This window comes from Dicentrarchus labrax, unplaced genomic scaffold, assembly GCF_905237075.1.
Source record: "Dicentrarchus labrax unplaced genomic scaffold, dlabrax2021, whole genome shotgun sequence".
NCBI lineage: Eukaryota > Metazoa > Chordata > Actinopteri > Moronidae > Dicentrarchus > Dicentrarchus labrax.
The window spans coordinates 18,999,569-19,017,796 of NW_026136720.1; the positions used below are offsets into that span (position 1 = coordinate 18,999,569).

Consider the following 18,228-nt stretch of genomic DNA (forward strand, 5'->3'; position numbering starts at 1 on the left):
CAGTATGTTCATGTTCACACATGAGGCCATGTACTGTAAAGACTGCATGGCGTTACTGTACGAGGCGGCTTCTGACATGTGCCTGTGTTATCTTGTGCATACGTAGGCGTGTGATGCCAGGACCATCTGTGTGGAGGTAATATGGCACAAAGGAAAACAGAGGTAGTTAGTCATCATTAGTCAAATCTCAGATTGCGGAAAAATAAAAAGGGCGACCGAGATAAAGAGAGACGTGAGGGCTCTCCTCTAGCAGACCAAGGAGGACACTGCCAATTAAAAGGGCCCCCATTCAGTGTGGCGGCGGCTGCTAAAGGGTGATAATTCTGTACAATTGCAGCGCAGGACACGGCCTTGCCGGGGAAGGGTCTTTATATATTGTTTCTAACGTTTGTAATTACAGTTCAGTGCCTTGGTCGCCGCCAGCACATGTTTATGGGCTCATGAGTAACCCAACTCCTCCAGCCCATGGAAGGAGATTCATGTCCGAGCTGTGCACTCACTGCACTCTGTGTGTGAGGGTGTGTGTTTTTTGTGTGTATATGCATGTTGATGACTCATGAAGCCTGGGCGAGTTTGTGCAGAGGAGATCCACAGTATATTAGTATATTCCACATGGATCGCTGCAAGTATTAGGAAAAACCCCACTATGTATAGATATATAATGTATATATCTTTTAAACTGATCCCAATTACAAAATATTTTCGAGGTTGTCTGTTAGGTAGGGCGACTTGTGTGGTTTTTGATTCCAAATCCTGAAATGTTTGGTCACCCTGCCATTACATAGCAGTCTAAACAAGGAAACCTGAATATATAAACAATACTGGAGTGCTGAATTACACAGTACTACAAAGCATTACTACAGTCGTAGAAATTGCAGTCAAACCAGTAAAAGAAAATGTAAGTAACGACATATCAAATCATATAGTATATTTAATATTCATTTTTACCGTACCGAAATGAGTAACAAAGACAGCTCGAGCCAGCGTAACACTAAGTGTGGAGTAATTTAGCTCAGCACTGATGAACAGTAAGAAAGTGATGAGGTGGGGGTGAGGTAAGGGAAGGGATTTGCAGTATTTTGATAGTTGGAGAGTTGCAGGCGGGGCCTTTCAACACTTCCAACTCTACCTCCAAGTGGAACGATTTTGCTGATTCTACAGTTTTTCTATGACTAAATTACCTTGGCGACAGCAGAGGCCAAAAGCTGAAGAAATATATGGGTGTTGGAAAAGAAAAGTTGGGTGGGCGCAAGCGTTATCTGGAATATCGCTTTTCCTGGCAGGTACATAAAACAAGTATCTATCTCGACGAGTGCTGCAGGACACTCACACGTGATGCTGTAGACCTCAGACTAAAGAGTCTCTAAAACACATATTAGATACATAGAGTGGTCAACAAAAGTTTTACTTAAATAATTATAAATATTAATTTAGTTGGGTGAAAGAAAATTTAGACAAATTCCCGTGAGAAAGACTTTTCATTGGGTAAGAAAAAAAAACACCTTGACCTCAGCTAAAGGGCCCATGATGTAAAGCAACCAGGTGAACTTGGCACAGGTCTTGTTTCAAAATGTCTGGAGGAAAAGAGGGGGAGGCACATGGGAGGAAAATCTACATCATCTGTCACCCCCCCCAAAAAAAACCTCTCCCCCAGTCCAATATTATGTCATTATGACTGTGCTCACCGTCTCTGTGGAGTTGCTGTGGTTTTGTAGATAAATTACATATGACACTCCCAGCTGACATCTTGATTAATACATAGTGAATAAAATGGCCCCCACTCCTCAGTAGTCAACGGGATACTGGACTAATGGCTTCCATGTATGGCGAGAGAAGTGAGGAGTGTGATATGTGTGTGAGTGCATCAGCATCTGTGTCTGTTAATTATTTTGTGTATTGAGACTGTAATGTGTGCTTTTGTGCAATAATTTTGGCACTTGCATACAACACCATGTATATGTGTATCAGGGTCTCAGCCTCTTTGTCCAGGCTCTCTCCTCTCTTTTCAGGCCTGGCCTACTTCTTACTGTACTGTAGTGCTGATCCTGTGCGAGTGCACCACAGCCTGCAGTGGCCACTGTAGATCCATTCATCTGCCCTCTCACATTCACAGTACAGGAGGGCAGCAACAGGGAGCCTGACCAGCTTCATCCCAAGAGTATGGAAAGTCAGATGGGTCAAAATTCACCTGGTTTTAGTACCGTCAGGCCATTTTAAAGTGCTATCAGGCTAAGCGGTGCCAGAGCTGTTAAATCCACTGTGTAATTGAGCTGAATTTTGAAGAGCTATGAAGACCACACAACCATAAAGTTTTACTGGTTTACAGCATTTGCAACATAGAGAAGTTAAGTTCTTCTTCCAAAGTTAAATTACACGTTTTGTATGGGTTTTTGTTTAAAAATCTCCTCTAGATATGTATTAGGACAAATATAAAAATTGTCTACTTGGAACAATAAAGTGTGTCTGATATGTTTTTTCTACAAAAAAGTATGATTTCGACATTAAAATCCTTAAAAAGGCATCTACTCATTTTACCTCATAACATTTTTTAGAATCTATTTGCCTGCCAGGCACAAGATGTCTCCTACTTCACTTTAAAGTCCATTTACAGTGTATGTGCACACTGGTGGCTTCAACTTTCTACACCACAGTTGTATAAGTTGCATACTGGACCAGGAATGATCTCAAAAATCATGCTCATAGGCTCTGCACCTTGAAAATCTGATTTTCAACTAACATAGAGAAATTGTGAATGTGAATGTGAAATCATCCTTCTAGTGTCAAACTCTGCACATAAATGATTCTGCACAGTGGAGCTCAAACACCCAACTGTAGGAACAACAACATAGTTCTGACTGGAGGGGTACTTTAAAATGTATAGAACTAAAAACATATTTCAAACTTTAATACTGTTTTTTTATGATATAAATTGATTGAAGATTAGCAATAAGATTCATAATATAATTTATTCTGAATAGATTTAACCAACAATTGAATGACAAACAGATCACTTTCTTGACACTGATTCTTGAACCAGTGACTGTCATAAAAGAAAGTTGCCTTATCAATTATACTACTGGGACATATATCCCAACATGATCATGTATTTATTTAACACCGCTCTTATAAAACAACTGATGTTGCTAAAATCAAGAAAATTTGGACACATTTGGTGTTCCATAACAGAGACACAATTTTCTATGCTTCAAACATTTGAGCAATATAATCGATGTACAAATCTGTGTATAATTACTCAAGACTACCGAAGTATATTAACGGCTGGCGACCCATTTAGGAATTTTGCATGAGTGAGAGACGTTATCTGGTAGTATATGGACAAGGATATTTTACAAGCATGGACCAGTTACAGCATTTAGATTGGCAACGTCATCAACAACAAGACTCCTCGACACAAGGCTCACCTACTGGTGTAAAAATAAAATTATAAAACATACAAGGAGGGATGGGGCAGAGAGAGAGAAAGAGAGACAGAGGTGTTGTGTGCTTTGCATTCCTGTCATCAACCCCTGCAGACGATTATTTTTGTGATATGAACTCCAGACCAGAGTGGCCCCCCTTGGTAGAAGCTTCGGTCGTTCTCACTGAAACTTCGATGCCCAAAAATTAGTATTCGGGATAGCCCTAGTAAAATGTAAAAGAATCTGTCTCACAGGTTTTTGAACAATGCACTGACCCTAGGTGTGCCAGGCTGCCAAAGTGGGAAATTTAAACCCTGCTGCATTTGCAATGACTTACTTGTGCTAACCTGTTGCATAGTGTTAGTTACTTTGTACCACTGTTTAACATCTATCTACGGCGGAACTGTAAAGTTGTCATATTGATACCCCATATAAAAAAAATTTCAACCTGTAAAATATCATGTCAGATTTTATTTACCATGTCCTTGAAAGTAAATGAGTATCCACTTGAACTTGGAAAATGTGGTTGCTTCTGCTTTAATATTGTCTTGTGATCAGAAAAGGCTAATTTCTTTGAAATTAAATAAAAACGGAATTTCAAATTAAATGTATTTATTTCAAAAAGTCTATTACCGTATTGTTAACAATGAATACACATTGCCATATTGTTAAATATATAAAAAATAAAATGTCAGTGAATTGCTCACAACATCAAAATCCTTTTGCAGGACTACATTACATTTTTAGTACTGGCAACCCAGGCAGTACTGTATGTCAATCAAATTCCTAAGCCTGACAGTCCTCCAGAGTGCTCAGACATACAATATAACTTTCATTATGGTGGGCTTCTCAGTTTTATTGTACTTAAAACACACACTGAAACCGTTTTAGCGGGAGAAATAAAAGGGGCTTCATTATTATGGCAGAAAAATATATTTACAGTGAGTGCTCACTTGGCCCCCATTCACCACTCCAATCTGGATTTCATATTAGCCAGAAGGAAATTGGATGGAATTCACAACATCACAGCAAGCTCATAAATGAAACAAAATCACATAATCTTAAATACCAATTTATCCACTTAACAAATGAAGCAGTGTATTTGTGGCTTATTGCTGTGTTGTACTGGTGAATGACTCATTTTCACTGTGTGTTGCACTAGTAAGGATAAACTGAGCACTGGCACATGACCTAAACCACATACTCAACACTTCAAAAGTATCTGGCAGAAATACTCAGATCCGGAGACATATAGTAGCCTATACAGTGCTGCTACACTGCACATGACCATTCAAATGTACAACAGCAAATATCTTATTCAAAAAGTTTTATAAAGATCAAAATCATCTTTCATCTCTATTTATATAACACAACTGAACACTAATATTAAACCCATGAACTGTTAATTCCACGAGTTAACATGTGAAATTGTGTTACAGATTTTTTATATAAAGTATGCTTAACTCAGACGTGGGACAATGTCTCTTATGTACATGCATATACTTTTTTAGTCTTACAACATTATTGAGAATAACAAATAATGGAATTCTTGGTGCAACTGGGATCATCCTAAATTAAATAAGTTCACGTACAGCTGCCTTGGTATACTTTTTTCGATACTAGTCTGAGGGCATATTTTTTCTAATACTTATCCATTGCATATATAAGTATCAAGAAAAACTAAATGCAGAGAAAAATGTTTTATGATGACCCTTGATAAGTCAAAGAATAATAATAAGACACTGGGTGGATTTGTGTATGTCAAAGACGAAAAAAAACTGGCAATATTGCAGTAACCTCAATATTATAAAAAATCCATAAGGATTTACAAAAATCACCAGCAAGTAATCCAGCAACCAACTGGAGGACACACAAACAAGCACGCGTATGCATGCATTGTTGTTCACACACACACACACACACACACACACACACACACACACACACACACACACACACACTCAAAATCATCAGCAAGATATGCTGAGGCTGTGTATTCAGGAAACAATAATATAATCTGTGCACTAAAATCCATGCTATAAAATGATATACATTCTTCTTATTATATACAGTTATTTTGTTTTATGCTTTCCGTTATATATATTTATTTATATATATATATATTTCACTCTGCAAGCACTTTATGGCAGATTTTTAAAAATTCTGTAAGAGTTTTTTTCTTTACATTTAAAAATAAGGGAGTATGTTATTTTGCAACATTTAATCCTTTTCTCTTGATATACGTCATCATATTTTTTTATGTGAAGCTCAAATCTAATACAAATTAAACAAACATTAAAGGTAAACTAAAAATAATAAAAAAGTATTTTTTAATGCCTTAATTACATATAATAATAATTAGTTACAATTATTGTGAACACTGAAGAACAATAGTTTCACACAATGTATAATTTATCGTGTTCATTTTGGCATTTTTTGGTTCATACCTATAAGCACTGAAGTTTTGAGTTGTTGTCACTTTACATTTTTGGCACCTTTGCAAAAACATATAGTACTTTACAGTAACTAGTATATTCTAAGGAAAATACTAATTAAAAAAAAAATGTCATTAAAAATACAGAATGTCTCATTCAAGTTCAAGGCTGCTGTCAAGTTCAAGTTTGGGAACTTGTTGTTCTGGCTGTGGCCTACAGTTTCCTTTAACTCTGCTTTTGCAGTATATTCATGAAACACTAGTACCTCTGAATATAAAATAAAATAAAAAAAATCTATAGAAACTATATGAAATATACTGACTGATAAAATCTATTAAAAAAACATTTTCGACTGTTGTACAGGTTTAAAAGAATTAACACTTTGAACACACCATTTCATGGTGTCAAGTCTGAGACAAATATAAAAATATGTTCACTATTGGTAAATATCTTACATCCCACAGAAAGAAAGTTCTTAAATTATACATGCAAATATGTACGTTTAATTGTGTTGGCTACTTGTATTAACGTGTGTGTGTGTATGTGTGTGTGTGTGTGTGCGTGTGTGTGTGTTCCATTACTGGCTTTGCTGTAATTGCTATGTAGCTGCAGTAAAGCTGAAATTTGCCTCAGTGCACAGAATGCCTCATTGTGGGCAATACCAGGCTGTTGGATTGGTCAGGTATACTTTTACAGAGAGAGAAAATACTGCAAACCCTCACCACCCTGCCATCTGCCTCTCAACATGCAACCTTCCCCTGGACTCCTGCCATCCACTGCTAAAAAGGCCTTAGGGGTGGAGTAGTGTGATTCTCTGGCAGCCAAAACCATGTGTCCACTGCTAGTTAGGCAGAGGTTATCATCATATGAATGAACATAACTTTTTGGAAAAGCTGAACCTGAATCTTGAATCACCTGAAAGTTGTGAGTAAGATCAGGTTGGCTTTGCCCTTCAGTCTTCTTTTATATGAACACTGATAAGCAGCTGAACATCTGAGCCGATATTAGAAATCCATAGCCTAAAGTAGACCAAAAAATTGAAGATTTTCAAGAATCAACTGCTAATAATTCCAGTTTTAAAAAAAAGTAATTAGAAAACAGTGATTACGATGTATTTGGTTGCCCTTACAGGCAATACCACAAATTAAATACTATTTAGACCTGGGGTTTGTAAATTTACACATAAATGTCTCATTCGCTAATGCAACCTGAATTTTCCATTAATTTGATTAAGTTAACTCCCAAGTACCTGACAAAGAACCAAATGAGACTAAATAAATTAACATTTTATTTAAAAAAAAACATCTATTGTCAAATTCAACATTTCGCAGTCGTTTTTGTGAAATTACTTCATGACTGCTAACACAGGTTTATTGCCCATTCAAGTTTGTTCTTCGAATGAAAACGAGGGAATGTTTTACATCAATATAATTTTGATAATTTTCATTTTGAGGAGTCTTTACACTTACGTCATACACGTCATAAATGTTACTATGCAAAGCAGAAATCCTGTGAAATCCTGTGTTAGGCATAGATCCACTAAATAAATAAATAAGTAAATCAGGAAATTATGTGATCAACATTAGAATTAGGTGTTTAGTGACAAATACCTTCCAAATGGAAAAGTGATGGACTCTTTTATTTCTTCTTCAGTGAAATACAAGTTTGGCAAATACTTGACGCGAAACTTCAAATTCAAAGAAATTGAGAATATTCTCATTGAAATTAAGCTGACAATCAAAACGATCAGTACACCACGTACTTCTCTTCATCCAGCACATACAAAGCCCGGACCACATCACTCATATGAAATACCTCCACAATCGTGGCCTTCCACTCATCCACTGATTACCATGAAGTAGGATTATCCTGGCAGCAATCAAAGTGCTATTAATAACTTTTGGTTTTATATTACTAAATTACAACTAGGTTTTTGTGGAAGCCTGGAAAAAGTTATGGAAAAGCATTCTCAGAGTCAAAGGAATAGCTCTGTCGCTCTTATATGTGCTATGCTCCTAAACTACATGGGCATGTAGTCGTTTAGATTCAGACGTATTAATGCGCACTCAAGTAAAATGAAACTTGTGTAAGAACCTCAAGTGCATCAAAGTACAGGGTCCCTGTTAAACATTGAATGTTAAAAGATGTAAACACACAAGTAGACTTCCATCAAATGCATGCAAGTGTACACATATTAACATAGATATTACTCACCAATTTTTCAAAGCAAGTCCGGTCGGGATGCGAAATTCGGCAGCTCTTCCTGTTTTGATCCACATCTCTGTCAAGGAGAGGAGAAAGCCATAAGCTCCTGTTTGGTGGTTCTTGCAAGACTGATTTCCCTCAGATTGTTCCCGTCACAGCTGGGCCTCAGCCCCAGCTCCAGCCTGAGTCTCAGCCTCAATCTCAGCTCCAGGCTCACTCCCTCTTCCAGCCACAGTCTGAGCCCCAAACTCAGGGCTGCATGGCTTGCCTGCCACTGGCTGGGTCCAGGTCTGGTGAGACCTGAAACAATAGGAGGCCATGAGGCTGTCTGCAAGGCTCCAGCTAAGCCCGTCTGCTAGTTAAGTCTTTGAATGAGGAATGTTAGCAAACAGACAAACAGCATGTCTGATGCATGCAAATAGCACAACCAGTCCAGTCACAGCCTTGGCTGGGCACATGAATAATTCAGCAGTCTATATGCTGCTCTCCCACATTGCTCCCTCCCTCTTCCCAAATGAAATGCCTTCACTAGAATAAGTGTGGTAAAGTATTCAAACCTCTGCTTTACCAACAGCCTTGGTCACAAAAATCCGTTTTAATACTTCATACAAACATGCAATAATAGCACAAAGTGGCCATGTGGAGACACAACATGCAGGCCTACTTCTGACATTCCGCCTTAACAATTCAAAATTTGGCAATTACTAAATATTTTCTCTTATTGCCTTTTAATGTCTTTTGTTTGCAGTTGGCACCTGTCCCAGAAAGAGCTCCGGCTCAGCACACCACTCTCTCCCCTGTTAGGAGATCGAGTCAGTGTGAAAGAGAGAGAACAAGGGAGAGCGAGAGACAGAGACACAGAGAGAGAGGACATGGGAAGGAAACAGAAGAGACAGAGAGTAAAGATGAAGGAGGTGCGGTACTTCACGCCAGTCGCTGGCGCTGATGAAGGACATGTCTTTAAAACACAGATGTGTACCATGCTAAGATACTGGTAACATTCTCTGTTTGTCATCCATAGTGGTCATCCAGACCAAGAGCCCACCACAGGTTACTCGTCAGAAATGGCGCCCCGGCACTCCAGGTGGAACAAGGCCCATCACATGGCGAAACACCACCTTGACGAATTTCCATCCAAAAAGAGAGAAACTAAATAAATACTGCTAGAAACCCATCAGCAGAGGAAAAAATAAGAAGACGCGATACATTTTTAGAAAACAAAATACAGAAGAACAGAAGAAACAGCGGCAAAATCCAAAGTGATGCAAAAATAAATGCGCCAAAAGTAAGAAAAGGCCCCTAAAAAGCAACTTGTTGCCAGGTTTTGCAGAGCTGCTGTGCAGCTAGTTGGAGGCAGAGGGTTAAAATCCAGCTAGTAGTGAGTGAAAAAAAAGCTCCGTCTATGGAAGGGCGGGCTGTGGGGAGGCCCTGACTGTAGAAATAGCAGCAGACTTTTTTTCTTTTTTTTCCCCCTCACAGAGCTTAAGTCTCCCCCTTGCGTGTGGCTGGAGCAGAAAGAGGGGAGCAAGCGAAACAGAGAGAGGAAAAGAAGAGAGAGAGAGAGAGAGGAAGAGAGGAGGAGACAGCAAGCGCACAGTGAAGGGGAGAAATGCTCCGCTGATGATGAAATAGGAGGTGCGGCGGAGCGCGCAAACCAGTCACTTTTTCATCACATGTCCAACACGGCAAGGATTTGCACTGGAGACGGGGGAGAAGGAGGGAGGAGGGGAGGGAGGGAGCATAAGATGGGTGGGAGACAGAGACACAGAAGGAAAGAGAGAGAGGTAGAGTGGGAGGGTGGAAAGCACTCCATGTGGGAGGGGTGGAGGAGGAAGAATGACACAGAAATCCACTCCTCCAGCACTGCGCAGACGCAGTCCACACACTTACACGCCATACTGGGATACACTATACAGTACCTCAGCTACTATATCAACTAGTGAAAAGAAAAGCGGGGAAAAGGAGGATACACAGTCATTCAGAATGGACTGCCCCACTGAAGGATCCTTAAAATATGCAACACTTCTGAGAGCTGGTTGAATTATTAACCTTATCTCTTACTGTAGCGGGGCTCTTGTCGCTGCAACTGTCTTGGGAGCACACACACACACACACACACACACACACACACACACACACACACACACACACACACACACACACACACACACACACACACACACTCTCCAAGTGCATTAACTCTTCAGCATGCCACAGTTACCAGCGTGAATGCACAGAATAGACCAGACACGGGCAAACACACACATAGGAAAAAAGATAAGCTTCCAGTGTTTATTTCAGTAACATGTGCAAAGAACGCACGACTAGGACCCTCCTCCTCGCTCCGACTCTGTCACAAAGCGAGCTGAACGCTGCAGCTGAATCGTTGCAGCTATTTTGGCACAAAGCCAGAAGGCTGATAAGCATTTTTGGGTGAGACTTTGCTGCTTTTCCTTGAGGAAAAACAGCTGCCACTTGCCCGGTAAAGCGCATTCAACAGTTCAGAGAAAAAATTTCGAGAACCCCGCACCCACCCCCAGAGATGCTGATTCGTCCTGCTTAAAATAGAGGAGATTTACATGCAGAGTAAGCAAGCCAGAGAGTTAACCAGAAGGAGAGAACCAAAACAGAATGGCTGTTTCCACCATCTTAGATTGTATTGATTATTCTTTGCTGTAACGTCTGTCTCTCTCACACACGCTAGCTCTTTTTCTCTCCCTTTCTGTCCCTCCCTCCCTCTTTCTGCCTCTGTTCTGCCACCTTCTCTACTCTGCGATCAGCATTTGGCTTTTTCCATTTGTGGCAGATTACTGTAACGCTATTGTACAACAACTTCCTGCCTCTTTTGGCTCTGGTTCTAAAAACTGTAAAGGCAGAGCTGGTGGCTTCAACTTTTTCCCCTCGGCCTTGAACTACAGGAGCTCTATAAGGAAAGAAAAGAAGGAAGGAGATATGTGTGTGTCTGTTACTGAGGAACTATTTTCATTGCATTTCTACTTTATAAACTGCTGAGAATTAAAGAGGGCAAGAGGGGACTACATGCCTTGCAGAGACAATGAAAAAGGTGGGGGTTAAACTTTTCTTACTTTTACTCTGTGAAAACTCTCTGTTGGTTTTGGAGGGCACTGCATTATTAGTGGGGCTCAAGCTCACGCAGATTTGTCGAACATGGCTGCTACTGCTTCAGGCTGCACAGTTTGTGAGGGCTGCTTTCATAGCACAGCCACCACCCCGTTCCTCGCCGGCTCTGTTTCTCACTATAGCAGCACAGAAACTAGATTCTGTTTTCCCCTCTGCACTTCTCTTTGCTCCACAAGTTTCAATAAAAAAACAACAACAAAAAAAACACAGGTGGCCAAACACAAAGTGCAGACAGTCAGAGCAAAATGATTATTTACACCAACTTTGTGCAGGAAAAGGCTGGACTGCATTTTGTTTATTCCCTGTCCTCCTTCCCTAAATGAGATACGAGCTTGGTTCAGGCGTCTGCATTGGCATGAGCTATAGAATCCTGTTAGAAGGAGTGCAGCTGTACGTCACATCTCGCCATGTGTTTTAACCAATTGAGAAACCCATGACTTCATTATGGCTTCAATGTATAAAGCTGCAATGTCAATACGTTAAGAGGCCTGAAAAATAATGTAGATCATAAAACAGAATATTTTCCGGTCCGAGCATTAAACGTAGCAGTTTTAGAGAGGCACACTTTGTGTATTTATGCTCAGTGAGCGTACAGCACTTTGAATGGCATAAAGTTCATTTGAGGATACAGTTTTGGTTTTGGGTTGCCTGCCAGCTCGTAACCACAGTGCTGCTAAACATTGTTTCTCTGCTGCATTTGCCAGTAATTGATCATGTTTTAATTTTACAGTCATAATTTAGAATATTTTAGCAATACAAACTTTTAAAAATGATTAAATAAATCTGTTTCCGAAGAAATGCACTGTTGAAGGTGCAAACCTGTACTATTTCTACTTCTTACTACTACTAATATTTATAGCAGATTAAGTTATCAAATTATATATTATATATAAACGTTTTTAGCATCTTAATAATGACAAAAATGTGCAACTGCTCTTTGATTCACGTACTTAGAGGAAATAAGATGAGAAAGGTGACAGCTTTTCATCTGGACTACATGGCTGCAACATCTGTGTGATACAGAATTGTTCAATCAGGCCAATTGATGACACGATGTGAAACAAAATGGCAGATGCCGCCATGTTATGGATTCTGACCGAAATCATTTGAGTATAATTTTTAGAAGAAAAAAAAAAAACAACTTGCTCTCTAAATTGCAAACTGATTATGAAAAAAAACACAAGGTCACTACTTTAATTAGTCATATTAAAATGTCTATGTTTTGAATCTTATAAAAACACACCCCAAAAGCATAATAATTATACTACACAGTGGAATAAATATATGTTTTAAACGTATAACTTGAATAGCAATATAAACATTGCACATATATATCCAACTTTTGTAATAATAATTAGATTTGGGCTATTATCACAAAATTCATATAAAAAAATCAAATAATTGGGCCTCGAATAAATTTCCTGTCTCACACTGATTGAGCCCTCAGCCTCATATTCTATCAGTGTGCTGTGGTCTGCTGCAGTCAGGAAAACACACTAAACATATATTGAAGTGTAACACTTGGTATTACCGAAAGTTCAGATAAGGGGAAAGGACAAGGACACACATTATGAATATATATGCTGTTTTTCTATGGCTGAGGAGAGCTGGAGGAATATGAAATTGCAGTGAACACTGCATCTGCAAAGACTAACAATATTTGTACTTAGTCATTTGCAAACATCGGGGGGGTTGGGTTCTGTGCTTGGTCAGCAACCCCCACTACATTAACAGAGCAGACATGATATGTGGCACATAAAAACACATGTATATTCTAATGGACTTATTCAAGGGGATAAAAGCTAACCACAGAAGTATCCCTACACTACTAGGGAATACTTTATACTCTCCAGGAGCAGGAGCAGAGTCTATGAGGTGGTCTTGCTTAAGCCCTGCACGTGTCTAAACAACTTCTCTATTACACCCGAGACCTTTGAGGGCACTCCCCATCGAGCGGGGAACAAAGGCTATGACCCCTAGGTCAAAAGCGTTACACGGTAGGCCAAGCGGGCCCATTGAAGACTCCAGTGTTGTTTGCTTTGAGAAGGTAAAGATTACTAACACATTAACTAACGCCGATTAGGGGGTTATCCCTCATGGGACTGAGGTCCCAGGGCAGCACATCACGTCTTATTAACACAACCTAGTCTTTGACCCCACCAGTCACCTCATGCAGCCGACTGTGACCACCACACTCTGCTCTCTGTTCGCCCACACCACCACACACACACACACACACACACACACACACACACACACACACACACAATAAATGAAGAGTATCGCTGCAAGGTGCGGCACAGCTTGAAAAAACAATTTGTCTGGACAAACATGAACAAATGATACAACATTATCACTGTTTTTCCAGTGGTGAAGCACTCCTGTTCGAAAATGACGAACATTTGGCTTGCATTAGCAGGCTGTACATCATGTGTGCATCCGTAAATACTCATAATATTTCGAAAAAAGCACAACTTCGTAATTAAACATGATTGATTCAAATAAATTGTTTTCAAGGCCTCTGAATTTAAAGCACGTGTACTACCGAAGTTCATAAAATGGGAGCATGTGCAATGAAGTTCTCATCACAAAATGGTGGACACAAGTCATGCGCAGTATTGATGTTCCAGATGATCATGTGATGAAAGGCAAGAAAGGGACAATTTCGTCACAAATTCTTTCTGCCATGCTACTCAAACTACTACTTTTGCATCAGCAGAGAGGTAAAACTAAAATGTCGTGCTGAGCATACTTAACCCTGTGTGTCCAGAAAGAGCAAGCCAATAATACCTTAAAATGAGACATAAATCACGCACACCATCTTCGAAATTACTGCTTGTGATTAGATCGTTTGTGCTTGTCACTCATAAAATATAATACCATGGTAATATCAATTTAATTGAGCCAGAAGAATATCAGGATAAGTGATTTTTTCCCCTGGAGTGTTCCCCCAAGGTCAAGTTCATGCTTGTTCAAAGAATGTAAAAGTTGTCTCCTCATGAAAAAGCATTTATTTGATTTACTATACTTGATTGACTTATTTACTAAATTAATATATGAATCATTATCACATTAATCATATGAAATATATGTTATTTTTGAATTTGCTATTGGCTTAAAAAGCTGATTAAGATATAAATTGCTGTCTGCTTGCTCTCTCAGTGAGTGCTGCCCTAATTTATAAGAAAAATAAATAAGATTAAAGCCAATGCTAAATAATTATTTATTGGAAGTAGGTCAAGGAAAAATAATGCAAAAGTGTGGTATTTGAGTTTAATATATAATAATAATAATAATAATAATAATAATAATCATTATCATAATAATACTACTACTAATAATAATAATAATGTGTCGCTCTTTTCCCCCTTTATGTTAGCTTTATTGTAATGTCTAAGAGGACATTTATTATAAAAAACTAAAATGTCAAGGATACTGATTTTGACTTGGCAAATATTTAATAATGTATGAAATGTATGGGTTTGATGTATAAAACCCATCACATTTGTATTATCTTATTTAATTTTGAATTTTCAAAACCATAATTACACTGTAGCACATATATACATATAAAACAAGCCAAATGTTTCTGTTTCCTGTGCAGAGATACACAGCACAAACTTGTGCTTCACAAAACTTTCAAAAGTTCGTTTTTATGTGAAAACTAAAGAAAACAGCAAACTATGTAAACACGTGTTCAATTTTGAAAGATAAACCTCTGAGTAAATTACAATTTTCCATCTGTAAACATAAAAATTAGCATTCTGAATGGGATTTAAATTTATACAGTAAATTAATCTAATAAAGGCAATACTTTTTTCCTCAAGGAATATCTCTGATCATTTAGTGACACATTTGAAAACATGGCATATTTAAAATTAAATCATTGGTTGTAAATGCGTGAATTATTGCACTTGATTATTTTATTAGAAATGAATTCAATGGACTTTTCCTGAAATGTTTTAAAATGTGCTCTATTACAGTCTTCTAATCTCAAAGCGCAAAGGAGTGCATCGATTTTTGCATGTGCCAAACGCCTATCAGTTAGTCATATTCAATAAATCAAAAATATAACATCAGAAGAAATCATGTTATGAACAGTGTTTTAAATGATTTTAAAGACTTATTCTAAAGAAACTACTTTTGTAGAAAGGTCAAGTGCAGTGGACCAAATCCTCTTAACAAGAAAACAGACATAAAATCCTTTTTTAAGCAGGAATTAACTCACCTTGCTGCTTCTCACAGGCTTCTGAAAGAAGAAGAGGAGGAAAAGAGCAAAGAAGAGTTTCTCCTGGGAACAAGCTGGAAATTACGGACCTATTCGATATCAGACCTCAGAGTGGACAACCTATCCAAAGAGGGACGCGCCCTAACTGTAACTAACAACTACTTCTGGCAGCCCTTCAACAGCCAAACATATTGTCCTGGATCAGGGCAGCTTTCGTATGGCAGCATCAAACTAGGGCAGCTTAGAAAAGAAATCCACATCAAACTACAGAATCAATAATGGTATTTAAATGTTGATAACAATGCATTAAAGCTAAATGAATGGGCTTTTTAATGAGATATAGATTGGGCTGTAAACTAGAACCACTTCTCATCATTTGTTCAACTTTAAATATGTTAAGGTGATAGAGACTAGCGAGAAGGCAGATTAAACTAAGATTTTTCTATTAAATATTATCATATATAACCCACCTGTACACATACGTTTTTTATTCCTGTCATATTACAAGACCAAAATCGAAGCCTGATACAATATGGTATACTGATTCAACCATACTGTCCGAAGAGCCACGTTTCCAGTTGAGACTATACAAAACAAAACTACAATATTGCGGAAGTTAGTACAAAATGTTGTACTTTGTTGTAATTGTAATGTAATCATTTGATATAAAAAAAAAAACATCATATTAATTCAAGGATTCCTTTAAATAGAGTTGGAATTTATTAATTGTAATACCTTTACCTTTACATTATGACAGATATTTCAAAGTACACTTGTATAATTTCAGCAGCATAAATAATGGTTATTATTATTATAGTGTTAGTTAAACTGCACTGTAAAAATACTGAGCTAAGGCACAGGGACAAATTCTCAAAAGTCAATGATGGGTTATAATTAAAAAGAAAATGATCCTTTTTTGTCCACTTTACTTGCCTGCACCTACATGACAGAACTCTCCCTTTGCAGTTTTCCCCTGAGGGTAGTTAATACCTACTTTAAACAGTCTTGGCCATTTTGTTTTATTCTCCTTCAACACTAAGCCAGGAGTGCACAGGCCTGGCATTTTTGGGGCCACGTCACAACGCCTGTGTCTGCGCCGCAGGGCTGCAAGGAGTCCAACAGCCGAGCCATACACACTCAGCGGGTCATTGCCTCAACAAACACTTTATGTGTGCTGTTTTGTTGTCTTACATGCTCTCTCTAACATCCTTGCTCTACTGAGAACAGCATAACAGGCACCTAATACACTTTATCCATTTCATAAACTCCTCTTTCCATCTCCAACACTGACCCACTGAGCCTTCCCTTCCTGAGTCACTTCACAGCACTTTCTCTCCTCTGATTACCACCGTAAAGTTAGCTCAGTCACAAAATAGATAAATAAATGCTCATCCATTTCCCAATTCGGCAATGCCATTTAATGAGCTTTATAACCGTTTCTAACTTTCTGCACATTAAAACAAAATCTGTGTTGTCCTTTAAAAGGGGACATGGTACTGATACTGATTTAGAAGTGGCAAGGATAAAAACACTGATTAGGTAAATTCCACTTGGGCTGAGGGGCTGTAAATGATGGGTGTAATGTTATTAGCAGAGGGATATTTATCTATGTGGGAGAAAAGCAGCACTTCATAGGACAGCTGCGAAAACAGAGGTTTTATTACTCTGTGGGCTATTTCTGCAAATTTAGTGGCTATTTCAATTTAAGTTAAATATTATCTTTAAGATGACCAAAAGACATGGTTCAAATTTCAAAGAAAACTAATTTGGGGCAGAAACTGTACATGTCTAAAACTGTACATTGCACATATTTTTAAAATTATATTTATTACTTCTACTCTGTCTTTTGCTTCGTGTGGTTGTTCACATTTTACAGTACGCAGACGTTGAAAGTAATGATCCTCTGAGGACATAATGTTAAGAGACATTATTGTAAATATTACCCTTTATGGTACAGTACTTTGTTTCCTGCCAGATAATAATTGGCCAGTGTCCTGTAAGTGGACACATTCGTCCGCACAGATACTGTGACTTTTTCTATTACTCTGTATTATGGTATTAGAGGAGCAAGTACAGGCACTAAAGATGACATGCACATTCTGCAAAGGTGCTGTTTCTGGGTACACAGGGGTCGACAACTGGTTGATCTGTGTGCTTCATGCAGAGTTTTTTTTTGCTCTTACACGGTATACTGGATATACTGGGCTACTGGGTACAGAAAATGAATATGCAGTTGAAATTGAAGTTGTCTGTTGTCTTTCTTATTTAAATGTGCAATGACTTTTGTCTGTTTTTCATATAAAACCATTTGAGTTGCATCTCATCTGAAGTGTGTAATGAAAACAATTTATTATTATTATTACTGTTGTCATTATCATAATCATTATTTCTCATGTTATTTTAATGTGATTGAGGGAACAGGCAGCCTTGCTCCTCGTGATTATGGCTGCAGACACATAAAAGAGCTTACAGGGTAAACATTAGTTTATTGGTGCTACATTACTATATTGCTACTTTTTGTGATTCAGTGTCCCTGTGTGTAAATCACATGCACTCCTTATGCTAGACTGTGCTGACTAGATGGTGAGTAAGAAATCTCTGGTTTGCCAATCATCATCATCGTCATTATCAGACTAAAGGTGTGGACAGCATGCGAGAAAGTGCGATATGACAGCCCCTGACCTTTCACACCAGCTTAGAGAGGCAGAGGGTCATACAGAGGACATGGTGGTGGAGGGAGAAGTCAATCTTATCCTTCCGTTCCGCCACAGGCCTGTGTGCAGCGACAGCAAGATGAGCA

At 38.5% G+C, this 18,228-nt stretch overlaps 2 long non-coding RNA genes across 5 annotated transcripts in view; one reads left to right on the forward strand and one right to left on the reverse strand.

The window, feature by feature from the left end:
• LOC127353216 (uncharacterized) overlaps positions 1-18,228 on the reverse strand; it is a 42,953-nt gene that overhangs the window by 9,661 nt on the left and 15,064 nt on the right. For 2 of the 4 annotated variants that reach the window (XR_007881252.1, XR_007881250.1), the window contains one exon: positions 8,069-8,359. This is a non-coding gene — a long non-coding RNA (uncharacterized LOC127353216). Of the gene's footprint in view, positions 1-8,068; positions 8,360-15,428; positions 15,525-18,228 lie in introns of those variants that run through there. The other 2 variants (XR_007881251.1, XR_007881253.1) reach the window with 2 other exon arrangements.
• Positions 10,758-17,751, forward strand: LOC127353217 (uncharacterized). The gene is made up of 2 exons (XR_007881254.1): positions 10,758-11,123; positions 15,446-17,751. It is a non-coding gene; the product is annotated as an uncharacterized LOC127353217 (long non-coding RNA).